Genomic DNA, 16,513 nt, shown 5'->3' with positions numbered 1-16,513 from the left:
GCCTATAATTCTAGTGACTGGGAAGGCTTAAGCAGCAGGTTTGCAAGTTGGAAGCCAGCCTCAGCAACTTACAAAATGCTGTTAGAAATTAAAATGGCCACATTGTTGCTCCATGATAGAGTGACCCTGGGTTCCATCCCCAGCACTGCACTCACCACACCTCTCTAACCAAAAAAAGTGTGGTTGCTCCTGCCTACAGGACTGTGGGGTCCTGAAATAGACAAAGCATTCACTCTGGCTTCCCACATATCACAGCTAGTCTTTACAAGATTGGCCCCCTTCCCCATACCTCTTCAAATATATTTTCCAACAACTTTATCTTGCTCCCAAAGTTTGTGATATTGATTAAAATTAACATTCATTATGACATCTTGTTTCCAAAATTAATGTTTTTTTGACCCATGCAGGGCATGTGTTCCCTTCAGTCACCACATGTTCCCCTTACTGAAGTTTGGCTCTGCATATTTTTTTAATATTTTTTTTTTAGGTGTAGATGGATACAAGAAAATGCTTTTATTTATTTATTTTTTTATGTGGTGGTGAGGATTGAACCAGGTCCTGCTCCTGCTAGGCAAGTGCGCTACTACTGAGCCACAATCCCAGCCCCGAGCTGCATATATTTTATGTTGTTTGTTCCTGAGGATTTAAATATTTTATGTCTGTTGTGAAAGGGAGACTTTTTTTTTTTTTTTGGTGGTGCTGGGAATTGAACCCAACATGGTGTGCATGCAAGGTAAGCACTCTATCAACTGAGTTGCATCCCAGCCCTGAAAGGGACTTTTATATGAGGTTATTGCTGATTCAGTGATTTTTCTAATAATTTTCATGAGAATGAGAAATGATGGATTTTCATTTTCTTATTTTTTTTTATTTTCTACTTTGTGTAATTGGTGCAGGTATCATCAGGTAGTAGAAATGTTCTTCAGTACTCCTGTCTGGTCCCTGAAAGCTTGTGTCCTTTAGTTCCACCATGAGATTGGTTATAAAATTCAGTTGTACCTGTGTTAAACTCTTAACTGGGTGTTGACCTTATAAACTCAAGTGGGTGTTGACCTTACAAAATATGTTCCTGAGGCTGTGAGGTTGATATTAGATTCAGGTTAGATTCAGGTTCTTAATGTTTACATTTGTGGTCCTGTCTCTAGCTAACAATGTGGTACCTTTTAATTTTTTTTTTCAGGTTCTGAGGATTGAACCCAGTGGTACTTAACTACCAAGTCACCTACCCAATACTTTTTAATATTTTACATAGAGACAGGGGTCTCAGAAAATTGCTTAGGGCTTTGATAAGTTGCTGAGGTTGGCATTGAACTCACAATCCCCCTGTCTTAGCTTCCTGAGCTGCTGGAATTACAGGTAGGAGCCACCACTCCCAGCCTGGGGCATTATTTTCAGGTTTTTGTGTCACTGTTAGACTTGTTAAAACCTCTGCCATTGTTGTTTCTGTTTGACAGATCCACCCAATCCAATGATGGCATTTTTCTGTGTACTTGAACTTTACTTCATTTAGGACATGGTTTTTTTTGTGCATCAAATTTGGCCTACCACATGTTTTTCTAAGTAAGGTTTCACTGGAACACAGTCATGGCTGCTTTCTTGGCACAGGAGCAGAGTTGAGTCCTGGAGCACACTGGATGACCTACAAGGCAGAATTATTTACTGGTTGGCCCTCCAAGGAGGCATTTTTCTAGTATGTGCATTCCTGTATCCTTCACCTCCGCTAGACAAGGCTTGTGGCCTGTGTTAGTCAGGTTTTTGTCACTAACTACAAAGTTCATGATAAGAAAACTAGTTTCAGAGATTCAATCCATGGTGGACGTACTCCATTGCTCTGGGCCCAAAATGAAGCAGAATGTCATGGCAGAAGGGCATGATGGAGGAGTGCTGCCCCATTGATGTTGGCCAGGAGATAGAAAGAGGGGAAGGGGAAGAGGCCATAGGGAATATGGACCCATTCCAGATAGGTACCCAGTGACCCACTTCCTTCAATCATACCCCACATGTGTATGATTACCACACAATTACTCTATTCAAAATAAGATGAACTGATTTAGGTCACAGCTCTAAGTGTAATAATTTCACCTTTGAATCATTCTGCATTAACAGTTTTCACTTTATGTCCAAATCATAACATGATCCTTTTCAATTAGACTTCGGGGACATTGCTTCAATATTTTCCTTACCAGGAAAAATGCTGCCCTTAAAAGGGTATATGTTCTAGTGGGGGAGAGATTGGCAATAGGAAAGAAATTAGTAGATGGTGCAGTAAGTTACAAAGTTGTTGAGGAGGATTGAGAGGAAGCAGTGGATGGTACATTAGACACTGAGGTTCTTCCCAGGCCTGGCATCCATTAGCTCTTGCATTTGTCCTTCACCTTTGACCCTTCACGTGAAACTGGACTTTTCACACCTACTTCCTGCATCTCCCCAGCTTCAGCCAGTGCCCTTCCTGGTCTCTACAAACTGTGAGTACTGAGGTGAAGAACCTGCTGGACAAAGTCCTAGGGTGAGTGCTGCTGAAAATGCACCCAGGGCTGTGTGGGTGGGGGCAAAGAGGGTCTGGAAGAGGGAATTGAAAGGGAATTGGTGTTGGGTGGCCTGGCCCAACAAGCTGCAACCAGATGGACCCTCTTTCCTGTGTCCAACCCCTTTGTGGGTCTTTTGGTAATCTTTCTTGCTTTGGAGTTTGAACTTGACCTGTGGACATTGACCGCATGATATTGATATGGGAGTTATAAAAATTTTCATCACTTGTGTGTTTTCAAAAATGATAGAAATAATGGACCCATGTGAGGACTGTAATGGAAATTCAGCAGAAGTAATTTGTAATGTTTGGCACATGGTTAAGTACCAGCAACATTTGCGAAATGAAGTAAAATAGTTGTATTCCATATAGTTATAGTGCTTAGGAACTTTGGTTTTTATGCTTAATTTTTAGTAACAGTTGAGTGTTATCTTCTATAAGATAGAAGGGAATGATCAACTTTAATTTCCACTGAGTATTAACTGAAATGGTTGAATATAGGTTTTCCAAGGAAAATGAAGATAAGATGTACTTAAGGAATACATTTGTTATTGGTTCATGTTTTTAGGCACTTGGTGGATATTTTCTTACCAGGAGGAACATTTATATTTTCAGTATAAAGATTTCATAGAAAAATAAGCAGAGTGCCTTTATTTTAAAATTAATGGTAATTTCAGTCATGTATTTAAAAAATAAAATACTTTTGTGTTGGTACTTGTCATCAAGTTCCTATAGGTTGACGCCTCCAGGATGTTAATTGTGAGGAACAGAGTCTCAGGCAAGTGGTACATTTCTGGTGTTGTAACTAATAATTTTATTAAGTCAATATTTGTGGTTATATGATTGAGGTTCTATATATTTGATAAATATTTTTAAGAATAACTTTAGGGCTGAGGTTGTGGCTCAGCGGCAGAGTGCTTTCCTAGCATGTGTGAGGCACTGGGTTTGATTCTCAGCACCACATATCAATAATTAAAATAAAGGTCCATTGACAAATAAAAAATATTCTAAAAAAGATATAAAGATGCTATGTCAGTTTTTCATGGCTGTGATCAAAATAACCTAAACAAGAACAACTTGGAGAAAGAACAGTTTATTTTGGTTCATGGTTTCAGTGGACTCAGTCATGGTCAATTAGCACCATTGATCTGGCACCCAAATGAGGCAGAATATCATGGCAGAGGGTATGGTAGAGAAAGCTGCTCAGCTCTTGGCTGTGGGGAACCAGGGTAGAAAAGGAAGGGGCCAAGGACAAATACTGTCCTCAAGGCCAAACCCATAATGACTTACTTCCTCCATTCATGCCCCATATGCCTATACTTTTCACCACCTCCCTGTGGTCCCTTTAAATTATTAAGCCAACTAATAGATTAACCCACTGGCAATGTCAGAACTCTCATGAACATTCTCCTCTGGAACATGGTGGCATTGCCTTAACCATGGGCTTTCCAGATTAAAAACAGTAACAGATTTTATTATTGGTTCTATTTTAGCATAATGTAGTTGTTATAACTGAGTTTCATGATGTAATTTGTTTTATGGCTTTGTATTGTCCAAGTGTCTAGAATATCAGAAGAAACTCAGACTCAATAAAGAGCAGACATGAGGAAGGTTGGTTATTAGGGGCAGGGTTATAGCAGGGGAATTGATCCTATGAAGTCAACACAGGATTGACATGTTCACATCTGAGATGAGAAAGAGCAAATTCACTTGAATTTTTTCTGGTTTGGTGGCCCCATATTGTTTGTGGAATTAGAAGACTAAGGCTCTAGGACTTGTTTTGTTCTTGTGATTAAAAACCAGGGCCTGGTACAAGCTAGGGAAGCAATCACTGATTGACACTCCTAACTTTAGGCAGCAGGCTGTAAAATTTTAGGCAGCTTTTCTACCTTAGCCTCTCTTTGGAGCACAATAGACAATTTTAATTATAAGGCATATAAGTAAGAGTAATTTATATAAAGGAACAAAATGATGCTTGTTCACAGGCATACACTTAAGGTATTGCTCTATGATGTAATGTTTTCTGACAAATGCATCCTGAGGTAATTTTGTCCATATGCAAACATCAGAGTATGTACCCACATAAAGTAAGATGGCTACATCACTAAGCGATCTAGTCTGATGGGACCAACTTATAAACTGATCTTCATTGACTGAAATGTTATGTCATATGTGACTGTAACTGGGACCACAGAGGTAAACCTTTTGTCAACAGTTCAGTATTTTTTATGGGTTTGCATGATTCTCACACAAAAAAATTGAGGTTTGAGCAGAAGACTTGCTCCTGGATGTCTCCTATATCAGACTTTCAGGAAGGGCCAGTTTGACCCACTCATAGCCAGTACCTGATGTGTGAGAATCATGTTACTGAAATGACTAGGAAGAAGCCCTTTCTATCTTGAGGGGCTTTACTGGTGGCCAAGCCGGATGTCCCTGCTTCAGATGGTAAGTCTCCTTCCTTCATATAGTGGTGGGGTGGAATGGGGGTAGGGGGTTGCCTAGAACTTTTGATTTCCTGAGATTGGATTGTCATGGGACTGCTGGGCTCCTGTCACACCTGGGGCTGAACACTGGACACAGCAGCAGAGCTGGAAACATCACAGGCAATCAGGCCTCTCAGCTCTACCATACAAGTGTGAGAAATAGGGTTATGAGGAAATGCCATAGGTGCACAGTAGGTATGTGTGAAGGAAATAAGATCCAGCTGAACAGTGCCAGTGTGGGCACCGGATATGGGGATTTTGCTGGGCAATGCAAGTGTTGTGGCCTTTTTTTGGGGAAGCTGCAGATAGATACTCCATAAGCCCCCCCACCCCATGCCCAGCATCTCTTCCTTTTGGTGTTACTGGCTCTTTACACTTGTTGCCTAGATTTCTTGCTTTGGACCCGTTTAAATTTCTTTTTAATATTCCCTGCACCAGTCCTGTGCCATTATCCCATTCCCACATGTTTACTGCCTGGTCGTAAAAACTTGGCCTCACAAAATTACGATGTCATTGTGTACAACTTCCATGGCCATAGATTCCCATCCTTGTCTAGGTTTCAAGACCCTTTCCTTAGATACATAGTCCTGGGACAGTGCCTGGGCCCCTTAGTAGGGATCATTAAGACATCCTCTTTCTCAGACCTGTGACCATGCTCCAGGACCCCAGACAGCTTGAGGTGGACCTGAGCCTTGAGAATTCCTCCCCCCTGTGCCACCTGATCCACTGTCTCCACTCCCTTCCTCCCATCCCCTGGGACTGATGGGGGGCGTGGTAACTGGCTTTTCAGACCTGGGCCTGGCTCTTTGCTATAGTCCCAGACCAGTCATCTCCAGGACCCTGGCCCTGTCCCCATCTCTGGATCTCAGGCTTCTTGCTGGTGCCTCCACTTGAACCTCCCCTTTTTAGCCCTGGTGCTGTGGGATCCCTGCACTGCCTGGTCCCTCCAGTCAACCTGATTCTCCCCAGCCTGGGCTCCTTCATGGGTCCTGGGTCCCTACCCACCCAGACACCAAGGTTCATGCTGGCGCTGGAATCCTTTCCACACCCAGGGCCCTCCTTTGGCCCTGCTTGGCTCCAGGTCCCTGTCTGGAGGATCTACTCCCCTGGATTGCAGAGGAGTGCAATGGGCTGGCCTCTGAGCCCTCGAGGCTCCCTAGGGGAAACACAGCCCTGCCCCTCGCCTGGGCCCCCTTGGCTGCCCGTAGCCTTACACCTGGCAGTGGACGTGGGCGCTGCGCTGACCTTGGCCTGCGGGATCCTCTACCTTCCCTCCTCTGTCCTCTTCCTTTGGGGGCTGCCCCTAACCCAAGCCAGCCCTCCCTAACCATGGAGCTTTAAGCTCCAGTCCTGGGGCCTGGCTCCTGTGCCGGGCCCCTGTGCGCGTGTTCGTCGTCGTGTCTCGTGGCGTGCTGTGGGGTTGGGTGGCGCCGCTCTGGGTCATTGGGTCAATCCGGGGGCCCCTTGCTTGGGTCCCCTACCACACGCACTCCCCTCGGTGCCCCTTGCGCCCCCCACCCCACCACACTCTTTTCTCCTTCTCCAGTGTTTGCCAGTGTTTCTGATTTGCAAAGGAAGGGAGCATCCAGGAGGGAATGGACATGGGGTTGGGAGTGTTGTGTGGCTCAAATGGAGGCAAATGTAACTGGGGCTTTCCCTCAGTGTCATTCATCTACAGGTCACCTTTTATACCTCCTAGGGCAGCCGGGAGGAATTTTCAGAGAAGGAACCTTAGAATTTTCCCCTGACTGTAGCTCAGGCCAGAAATTCCTCATGTTGTTCCATACTCCTTCATCCACTTCCACACATCCAAGGAAGATCGGGACTAGGGACACTGTATACTCAAGCCAATTGCTCTCTGAGCCTGGACAGAAGAGTAGGAAGAGGCGTCAGCAGATGCCAACATACCTGCTCTGTGTTTAACAGGTGATTAACAGCTTCCTAGCCCAGAAACCTTTCACCCTAGTCTTGACGAGTAGTGGCTGCACTAACTGCATTTAAATAGCCGACAGGTACCCATCATCCTCCAAAATAAGAGAAAGAAAGATGTACCTCAAACTGATGTGGGATGTATGGAGAGGAGCTTACCTCAGTATAGAGGTAAGCTCCTCAAAATATGAATCTCCAAATATGATATCACTGGTTATTGGTGAAGACTGCTGCTTCTGCACATGTTGAAGTTTGAACATTAGAGAAGCAGGCCAAGGCAAGCAAATGAAGCAGGGTTTATTTAAAAGACTACTCTTGCGAGGGAGAAAGGGGGCGTAGCTGATATCCTGGTATCCCGAGAAGCCAGGTGTTCTGCCCTTTTTATATGTCCTAGGCTTCCTTTGATGTTCTCCTTCCCTCCTTATTTTTCTCCTTCCTGTGGTCATGACTAGGCCCAGGAATGCTTGGTGGGATGGCCAAAAGGTGGGAAATAGGTAGGCTGAAGGTGGAAGGGCAGGATGGAGTAGAGGAAAAACACCCTAATAACCTTATAGCTCTTTGTAGGGCAGAGATTTTCCTGAGACTGGTTACTTTGACAACAGGTTGGAGCAGGGGCAGGTTCCTGATAAGATCCCTCAGGGACAGTCTCCCACTTCCCAGACTCACTCAAAATTGGCCTCCTAGATGTGACCTGACTTTATTTACTTATCTATACTGATGCCTGTCTAATTCTGGTTTCCACACCCTTAGAAAATCGTTCTTTAGCTACCAGAGTGCTCCCCAAACTCTAATACCAAAAGGAATCACCTGCTCATACTTTAACAGGAGATTCTGATTCAGTAGGTCTGTGGGGAGCCTGAGAGTGCAGTTCCAGCCTGCTCTCAGGTGAAGGCCTCCCAGCATGGAACAGCTCACAGCCATCAGTAGACTACAATCCACAGCCAATGGGACCCAGGCCCACAGGGCAGAAAGTGGGAAGGCTAAGACAGCCTTATCTGTTTTTCATTCACAAACAGGATCCTGTTTCTGGCTGCTGCAGCACACTTACCACCACTGAAATGAGCAGAAGTGAAGATATTTGCTTGGTGAGGTGTGAATAGGCGTGGTTGGAATGAGCCATTAGGCAGGCAAGACAACACAACCTCTGCCTCTTGATTCTGCTTTGGATCAGTGAGACACACTGGTCTTCAGCACCATGATGCTCCAACATCCACCCTTTCAAATGTTAGGATATACTCTGGGGTATTGATGTTGCTGGGAAAGAAAGTTTTATTTTAGGTAGTTAAAATTTTTTTACATCTCAGTAACATTGTTTTCATTTCAGTGGCCTTTAGTGATTAATAAGTACACTCTATGATTTGTCAGGATCTCTTAAGCAATGAGTTAAGATATTTTTTCTATTTTCTAAAAACTTTTTCATAAACCTAGAACATTAATAAACCATGGGAGATCAAGAGTCTGTCTTTTTATATCTAATGACAGTAAAAGAAATGTGCAGATCATTTATTCAAACACTTCTAATTGTTAATCAAATTTAAGTTCCTTCCTTTTTAAAAAAGTTTTTAGTTGCAGATGGACACAATAGCTTTATTTTATTCATTTATTTTTTATGTGGTGCTGAGAATCCAACCCAGTGCCTCATACATGGTAGGCAAGCCCCCTACCACTGAACTACAACCCCTGCCAGTTCCTTTATTCTTGAGAGGAGACCATCTTTTTCATATTTTGCCCTTTGCCTTTCATATTTCCCTCTAGTTTTCTCACTCTGAATAAAACAAGATAAAAGGAAAATGTCAATTTTTCATAAGAAATGATATGCTTTCTATGATAAACCTAATGATAACTCACTTATAGGATTCTGAATGATAGGAGTAGCATAGTAGCCAGGGCCCAACTCAGAATCTGGTGCTGGTAAGAGCTTAAGTTTGAAAATGGCAAGACAAAAGTTGGGGCTTAACCTAAAGGCAAATGTCAAAAGAAGGGGCTTTTGTTTTGCCATTCACTGAGGGTTTTGCTCTTCTGCTTTACAACTAACTGACTAAATTCATGAAATAACTACTTACTTTTTTTTTCTTTTATTTAAAGAGAGGATAAAATGTCATTTAGAAAAATTCTCTGGGCTGAAGCCATACCTCAGTGGTAAAGTGCTTGCTTCACATGTGTGATGCACTGGGTTTAATCCTCTGTACCACATAAAAATACATAGATATTGTGTGTGCATCTACAACTAAATAAATATTTTTAGAAAATCCCTCACAATTACTATAATCCATTAATACAAATCTCATTATGTTATTATAGACCAAAAGAGGCTGATTTAATCTGAAAATCTTCCTAAAGGTCTAGAATACGAAGGGCACAGATGGAAAGTGTGCCTGCACCAAGACACTAGTATAGCTGGATATTCCAGGTTCAGTTTGGGCACCACTCCACCTTGTACCTTCCAACCCAAACAAGGAAGATGTGAATCTGCAGGGCTCCTGTGTGGGGCTGGCAGCCCAGGGCAGTGGATCTGAAATAGAAATGGGTTTCAGAGACCAAAAAAGCTGTGGGAATGCCCCTTGGAGACATATGTGGTGTCCAACAGGCTCATCTTTCCTTCTGTACTTTTGCATGCACTGATCTTTTGGGACTAGGACCTCATCTACAGTAGCTTGGGGATGCCAAGACCTGATAGGTGCTTATACAGAAGCCTCCAATCCTATCCATAAAGGAAGTAATTTCTGTGAGTTTAAGGATCCTTCTCAGCAACCCTCAGGTAACTGGATTGGTTCTTGCTTGCTCAAGGCTTTCCCAAGGTGGGAAATTTCCCCCCACATTGTGGTCCCTTTCCAGGTAGAACTCAAGTACTACAGAATTCTGCACCTGCTCCCACAGGAGAGAAAATAATTAGTTTTTTTCATGTTCATTTTTTGTATTGGTTTAAAAATGTGTCTATTGACATATTTACAACAAACATTGAAGGGGTTCATGTTATATCTTCATTCATACCAAGGGCATTGGTGACTTCCACCAACTTGTCTTCCATCTTTTCCTCAATCTTTCCTAGACCCTAATAATCCTTACTCTACATTCAAGTAAACTTTTTGTTTATAAAATTCTACATTTGAGAGAGAACATGCCATACATGTAGCTCTTTTCATAACACCTTGCTGAAATATGCTTGATTGAATAATAATGCAGAGTTGATGACATTGAAGGGATCATTAAACAGGGGGCCAGTGTTTCTATAAGATGTAAATATATGTGTGCTTCTGATAATTTTTTAATAACCAATTTCTGGTAACCTTGCAACAGTGGGCCATACCTGTAATCACACCTATTAAGGAACCTGAGGTGGGAGGACTTCAATGTTTAGAAAGCCTGGGATATTTAGGAAGGCTCTGTGGCTGAAAGAAAATACCAATAAAGGGGCTCTGGTAGTAAAACATGAAAAATTCTTTTACATTAGGGAGATGTTTTAAAGGGCCACAGTTTTGTTCTTCATTGGGTTTATGCTTCTAAGATAATAAGCAGTATGATCATGTAAGAATGATCAAACCTTTACAAAGGTTATTTGTTGTACTATGTTTCAGGAACTGTTGTTACTTTGCTCATATTTCCTTTTTTCTTCTTCAGTACTGGGAATTGAAGCAAGGTCACTAGAACAAAGCTACAGTTCCAGGCTTTTTATAATTTTGAGAGAGAGTCTCCTTTAGTCCCTCACCTGACTTCAAACTTTTATTCCTTCTACCTCAGCTTCCTAGTTGTTGTGATGACAAGTGTGTGACACAACTATGCTGGACTGACCTATGGTTTCTTAGAATCCTAAGACATAAGTTTCAAAATTAAGAATTTTGTTCTCACTTCACAGATTGAATAATGTCCATCAGCTGTGACTTAAAAATGTTAAATTTATAATCACATTTTAATCTATTAAATGTTGAGATAAGAATTTAAGTCTGAACCATTTTTTTTGATATTTGAGTATAGCTTTCCATTCCCCCACCCCACCTCTCTATTCCCCTTAGTCTTTATAATTTAGGAATTCATCAGTAGAGAAACAAAACAGGTAGCTGAGAATTCCAATCAAGAGTGGAGAATTGATTTTTATCTTTTCTCCTAACAGGACTCTCTACAGAGGACTCGGTTGCAGCATTGCCTTTGGTGTGATTTTGGATAATGAATTCAGCCTTTGTAAAAGCAAAGGTACAAGCCCTAAAGAAGTGCTGTGATAATGGGATTTCACATACACAAAGAAAACAGAGAATCTGGTGTTTCATAATGAGTAAGCCTTTGTGAAATATTTTAGCCTTAATCTACTTAATCTAATTAATTAATTACTTAATCTAATGAATTACTCATACCAATTAGATATATTATAATTGCATCCAAGATGATTTGTCTTCTTTTTTCTTTTATTTTTATTTTTTTCTTCTTAGATATACAGGACAGTAAAGATGATTGCTTTTCTACTGAAGTTCATCAGACCCAACCTTGTGAAGCAATTTGCTGCCAAGAGTACCATCATCATCCAACATAATGAACTCTACCTTAAAATTGTTCATTCAAGTGGGCCATCAATAAATAACAAATGCTGAGCAGCCACTCAATTTTTTCCCTCCTCTTTCAGTCCTGCCACTGCTTCTTCTGATCTAGAGGCCAAAGTCATGGACCAATCACTCCTGTGACAAGCAGGCTCTGGAATCTACAGAGTGACAGTAAGATCCCAGTTGCCTTTGTCACTGAGCTTAGAAGATTCTGGGAAGTGCTTTCCCTTTCTGTCCTCAGCTGGGAGAACCGAGGTGGGAAAGCCTAAAATATAGGCCATGGGGGCTGCTATATTTGGTCTCCTTCCACCCAGACACTTGCCCATACACCATAGAACCATCCCTAGTTCTACCTGCCTGCTTTTCCAGAACCGTATGCCTATGACATCAAAGAACTCAAATTCATCCTCAGGAGAGTGCCATGCTGCAAAGCAACCAGACAGTCGCCTGACCTGGCAGCTTCTCTTGGTAAAATCCGTATAGTCCTAGAGACAGGCTCCCTAGAGACATGCAAACTTCTAACCCTGATTTATGACCACTGAGTTTTAGGAGTACTGAGTGTTCAGATTGGTAGATTTTGTTTTTACTTTTGTTCCAGAAAAATGTAAGATATATCACTTACCAAAGTCTCCTTGTTTACTTTCTAATAGGCAATTGATGTTGTTGTACAGGCTCTCATGAATATTTGGTTCTCTTGATCAACAGGAGGCAGAATGAAGAGAGAAGAGAGGATGGAGGAGTGCTGCAAGCAGTAGGAGACAGAGCTCTGATTCTGAGCTGTGCTGTGGACTGGACATTGGAGCCTTAGAGATGGTCTCCTTTGGTGGACAGAGGTATGGAAAGTATCCAGAGAGGGCGATGCAAAGAAGCCCCAAATTTTAGCCTGAAACAAATATATCTATCCAAGTATAGGAAAGAAAGTATGGGATGATAGGAGCTCCTTAGCTGGGAAATGTGTCTCTTTGCACAATATCTGTATCCTGCATCTACCTAAGGAAGGGCCTGGAGTCTTCAGTGTCTAAGACAGCCACAAGGCTGTCCCTGACCAACACAGCTTCTCAGACACTAGCATCTCTGAGTGGTGTCACTGTGATCCAGTTTAATACCAACCAGGGAGAAGAGGTCCTGGAAGGCAGAATGTCTGCCTCTTGTCCCTGGATCCCTGTGGTAATGAGTTAACCTATATAGAAAATGTACAAATGTCTCTATTTAAACAATGTATTTCTTGATGGAAAGGCTTACACAGAAGAAAACCTATAAAGTATCTAGATGAAATTTTGAAAGACATGTTTTCTTTTACCTGTACATTTTCTCAAAGAAAAAATTATATAAAACTAACCTTATAAAAACATCCTAAAAATTTTAAATATTCTTTTTATGGAGAATATGTATTTTTAAATATTTTTTCTCAGTTGTAGATGGACACAATACCTTTCTTTATTTCTCTTTATGTGGTGCTAAGAATCAAACCCAGGGCCCCACACATGTTAGGTGAGCACTGTATTTCTGAGTCACAACCCCAGCCCAACAGGAAATGTATTATTTTATGTATCCATTCTTCTGGGGTTGTCAAAAGTAAAAGAGATTATAATAAGCTCAAGGCACAAAGTCTAATATAATAGCATGATTGTATTCCTTCAGTCTTTAGGAACCCACACTGAACACACACAGTTTATGCACAAGGGATAAAGAAAATTAGCAATCCGATCAAAAACCAAAAGCAGATTTCAGACTGAATATCAGAGAATGTCTCTCAAAAATTGCACAGCAACTGGCCCATAGAGAGAGTTTCAGAAATTAGAAAAGACTGGACAGGTAGCCATCAGCACCAGAGTAAACCTCTACAGAGCCACAAAGCCCATGGCAAATGTCAGAATACTGGGTCATTCCAAGTGTTTTGGGGGAATATGTGCATGCATTACTGCACATCACTATTGGAAAATAAATGCTGCACCCTAAGAAAAAATCTGTCAATTATCGGTAAAATTAAGGTCATACACTTTTTATGAAACAGTTTTATTAATCGTCACCTGTTCTAGAGAAATTCTCCCACAGGTTCATAGAGACAATTATGTGTGGTTATGGGGACAGCAGCAATACAAATGTCCACTGCAGAACAATAGAGAGTTGGGGTGTGCTAAGGCACATCAGAGGCTACTATGTCAGAATTTGAAGCAGCAGATGAAATGTACATAAAAAGATCTTAATAAGTTGCAGATGGGGACTTTGAGTGCAGATTAGTGGGAGAGTGGTTGCCAGCATGCATGAAGTCCTAGAGTCAATACCCAATGATACTTAATACAATAGTTGAAAGAAAGAAAAAGAAAAAAAAAGGAAATGTTAAAACTTCTTCTAAATACAATTGAGTATGTCCCCTGAAACTTTTTACATCAATTAAAAATATAATCTCCTGAAGAATGAATCAATCCTCTTCCTATAACTTGTTAAAAGTCATGTGTGAAAATGGTTCACTATTGTGTTTATACAAAAAGCTCCACAAAATCTTGCAAATCAAGAGGTTCAAATATTTGTGTTCACTTTTGAAACACAGTGAAACTGTCAAGGCCATCAAGGGTATGCATATCCATGGTCTTAAGAGTATGATCCAGCACCACTGAGTCTGGTCTCTGAAACCAGCTAGTCCATATGTGGAGAACTAGCTAGGTGTAGTGACCCTTGCAGGCAATCCGAAAAAAGCAAGTGACTGAGGGAAGAAATACAGATGTTTGAGGCCATCCTAGGAAAGATAGCCAGATCTTGTCCCAAACACAAGATAAAATGGGCTGAGAGAAAGATCTGTGGTAAAGCCTAATATTCAATCACGAGAATCATCGAAAAACTAACAAAAATTAAGTGCATAATTAGACCAGTGATTTTGAATTTTTTTTTTTTGTATTTTATTTAGAGACAGAGTCTCACTGAGTTGCTTTGCACCTTGCCCTTGCTAAGGCTGGCTTTGAATTCAACATTCTCCTGCCTTGACCTCCCAAGCTGCTGGGAGAGCAGAGGTGCACCACCATAGATGGTTAATTTGTCTATGTTTATTTGAAATAGAGAAAAAATTTTTGGAGTGAATTGAAACTTGAAAGAACTAGAGGCTCGCTTCTATCATACCTCATTCTCGCATCCTTTCCCTAATTCAATCAAAACCAAGGAATTTCAAAAGGCCTTCAGGATTGGTCCACTTGCACCTTAATCTTATGAGGTTCTTCAATCAATGTATGGTGCAAATGAATGTCCCTCCCACATGATTGGGTGTTGCTTCTGAGGTCAACTACTGGACAGAACACTATGAAAAGCTTCAGTCCATGCCAGACTGAATGAGTTGGTCCTTTTCCTAGGCCAGGTAAAAACACACCTTGGCATGGTAGGGAAGCTGAAGCTATGGAAGTCTGTCAGTCAACCTGGAGATCATTGACTCTTAGGAGATCTTGTCCAGAGCCCCGCATGCCCCTAGGCCTGAACTCAGATAATTTTCCTTCACTGAGCTGCCACTCCTGCCAGTGCCTCCAGAGCTGCAGAGATGTGAATTTTCCAGTAAGCCAACTGCCTCACTGGGCTTACAAAGAGCAGGGAGCTGTCTTTGGGGAACTGAGGTCATGCACTAACAGTATGTGTTGTTACACAGGAGCAGGGAGTTGAGATGGACCAGCACCAAGTTCAAGACCATCCAGCAGCCAATGACTAAAACCTCTCAGGAGCTCTAGTCACCTCAAATATCTTCAAACACTATGGTCAGTGGGACCATTGGGTCCTGAACTTCCCAGGAGGTGCCAGTGCCTGGACAATTGGACAAACCCACACTCAGGCCTTCTCTTGGAGCCCAGCATGTCACTAGAAGCTGCTGAAAACAGAGGCTCACATCCCAGAGGAACCCAGAAAGGAAAGGAATCTCATCTTGAGGATGCCTTGGAGTACAATGCCCTTCAGCCAAAGCCCTAGAAGGAACCTGAAATACATCACTGGGGACCTTCATACAGCCCCTGTGGACTCAATGCACTGGGACTATGCTCTGCATGCCTAGGCACTTTGAAATCTTGGCTGTGGTAATCATCCCTCATTTTGTTCTTTATCTCTGAAATGATATAAAGGTTCTTGAATAAAAAAAAATTCTTTGTGTAATTAATTTGTTAAAGAACTCTTTTTTTAGATGAACTGAGAATTCTTCTAGTTTCTAATGTGATTGAATTTTTCATGATGAGCCATTCCTGTATTCACTGCTTGTCTATTGATGTGGAGGGGGTGAGTAAAGGGTTAGGATGGGAAGCTGTATAGGTAGGTCTGGGGCAGGAAGGAGCCAATTACCCAGCTCAGATCTGTGGCTGAACTCAATGCCATCTCTGGAGATATGAGGGTAGTGTGCTAACAGAATGTATAGTTGGGTGGCCACTTGATGGTGTCTTCTCAAAACTGAATGTGACCTTCCAGAAGAGGAGAGAGAATAAGCATCAATAAATATCCTTTAAATGGTCTACAGTTAATTTCTTATTAACTAAGAAGAACATCAAAATGAAATCTCTAGTCTTGGGACTTCTGAGTTAACAATCATGGGATCCAAGACATCAGCTCTAGGTCAGACATGTCCAGACAGTGACAGAATCCTGCCCTGGTGGGCTATGTCTAGGTTAAGAGACTTTACAGATTTTCTTTTGAGATCCACCAAAACTGAAAGCTTTTGGGTGGGGTCATATGCCTAATGTCAGTTGGCTCAGGTAGCTTTATCAAATTATCATCAGCAGGGTGCCATGTTGTTTACTAGTAGTCTAAGCTACACAGGAGGCTCAGGCAGGAGCATTGCTTGGGCCCAGGACGTTGAAGCCTCCCTGGAGAACAGAACAAGATCCTGTCTCAAAAGATAAAAACATAAATTATACATTGAGCTCAGCTTGATGGGATGTAATGCCTTCATTAGCATGGACATGGATTTTTAAACTTTCCTGTTCCCTGAAACCACGTAGGTTTTAGATTGAGGGGATTTGGATTTAGAGGGGCTTAGGTGCTAAGTCTTACTGAACAGTGAGATCAGACTTGTTTGCCTTGCTTTTCTC

The 16,513-nt window shown here is 41.8% G+C and overlaps 1 long non-coding RNA gene across 3 annotated transcripts; it reads left to right on the top strand.

Annotated features, from left to right (window-relative positions):
• The first annotated feature begins 1,225 nt into the window (after positions 1 to 1,225).
• On the top strand, positions 1,226 to 15,570 carry LOC144372224 (uncharacterized). Of its 3 annotated transcripts, none has more exons than XR_013432263.1 (5): positions 1,226 to 1,356; positions 1,455 to 11,203; positions 11,358 to 11,636; positions 12,171 to 12,298; positions 15,094 to 15,570. It is a non-coding gene; the product is annotated as an uncharacterized LOC144372224 (long non-coding RNA). The 3 variants fall into 3 exon arrangements; XR_013432265.1 differs by having other exon boundaries at positions 1,237 to 7,107; positions 7,953 to 11,203; XR_013432264.1 differs by lacking the exon at positions 1,226 to 1,356 and having other exon boundaries at positions 1,798 to 9,694; positions 11,045 to 11,203.
• Positions 15,571 to 16,513: the final 943 nt, after the last annotated feature.

Source organism: Ictidomys tridecemlineatus, assembly GCF_052094955.1.
Source record: "Ictidomys tridecemlineatus isolate mIctTri1 chromosome 1 unlocalized genomic scaffold, mIctTri1.hap1 SUPER_1_unloc_8, whole genome shotgun sequence".
In the NCBI taxonomy this organism is placed as follows: Eukaryota; Metazoa; Chordata; class Mammalia; order Rodentia; family Sciuridae; genus Ictidomys; species Ictidomys tridecemlineatus.
The sequence above is the reverse complement of the archived record's forward strand: the minus strand, read 5'-3'. Positions and strand labels throughout refer to the sequence as shown.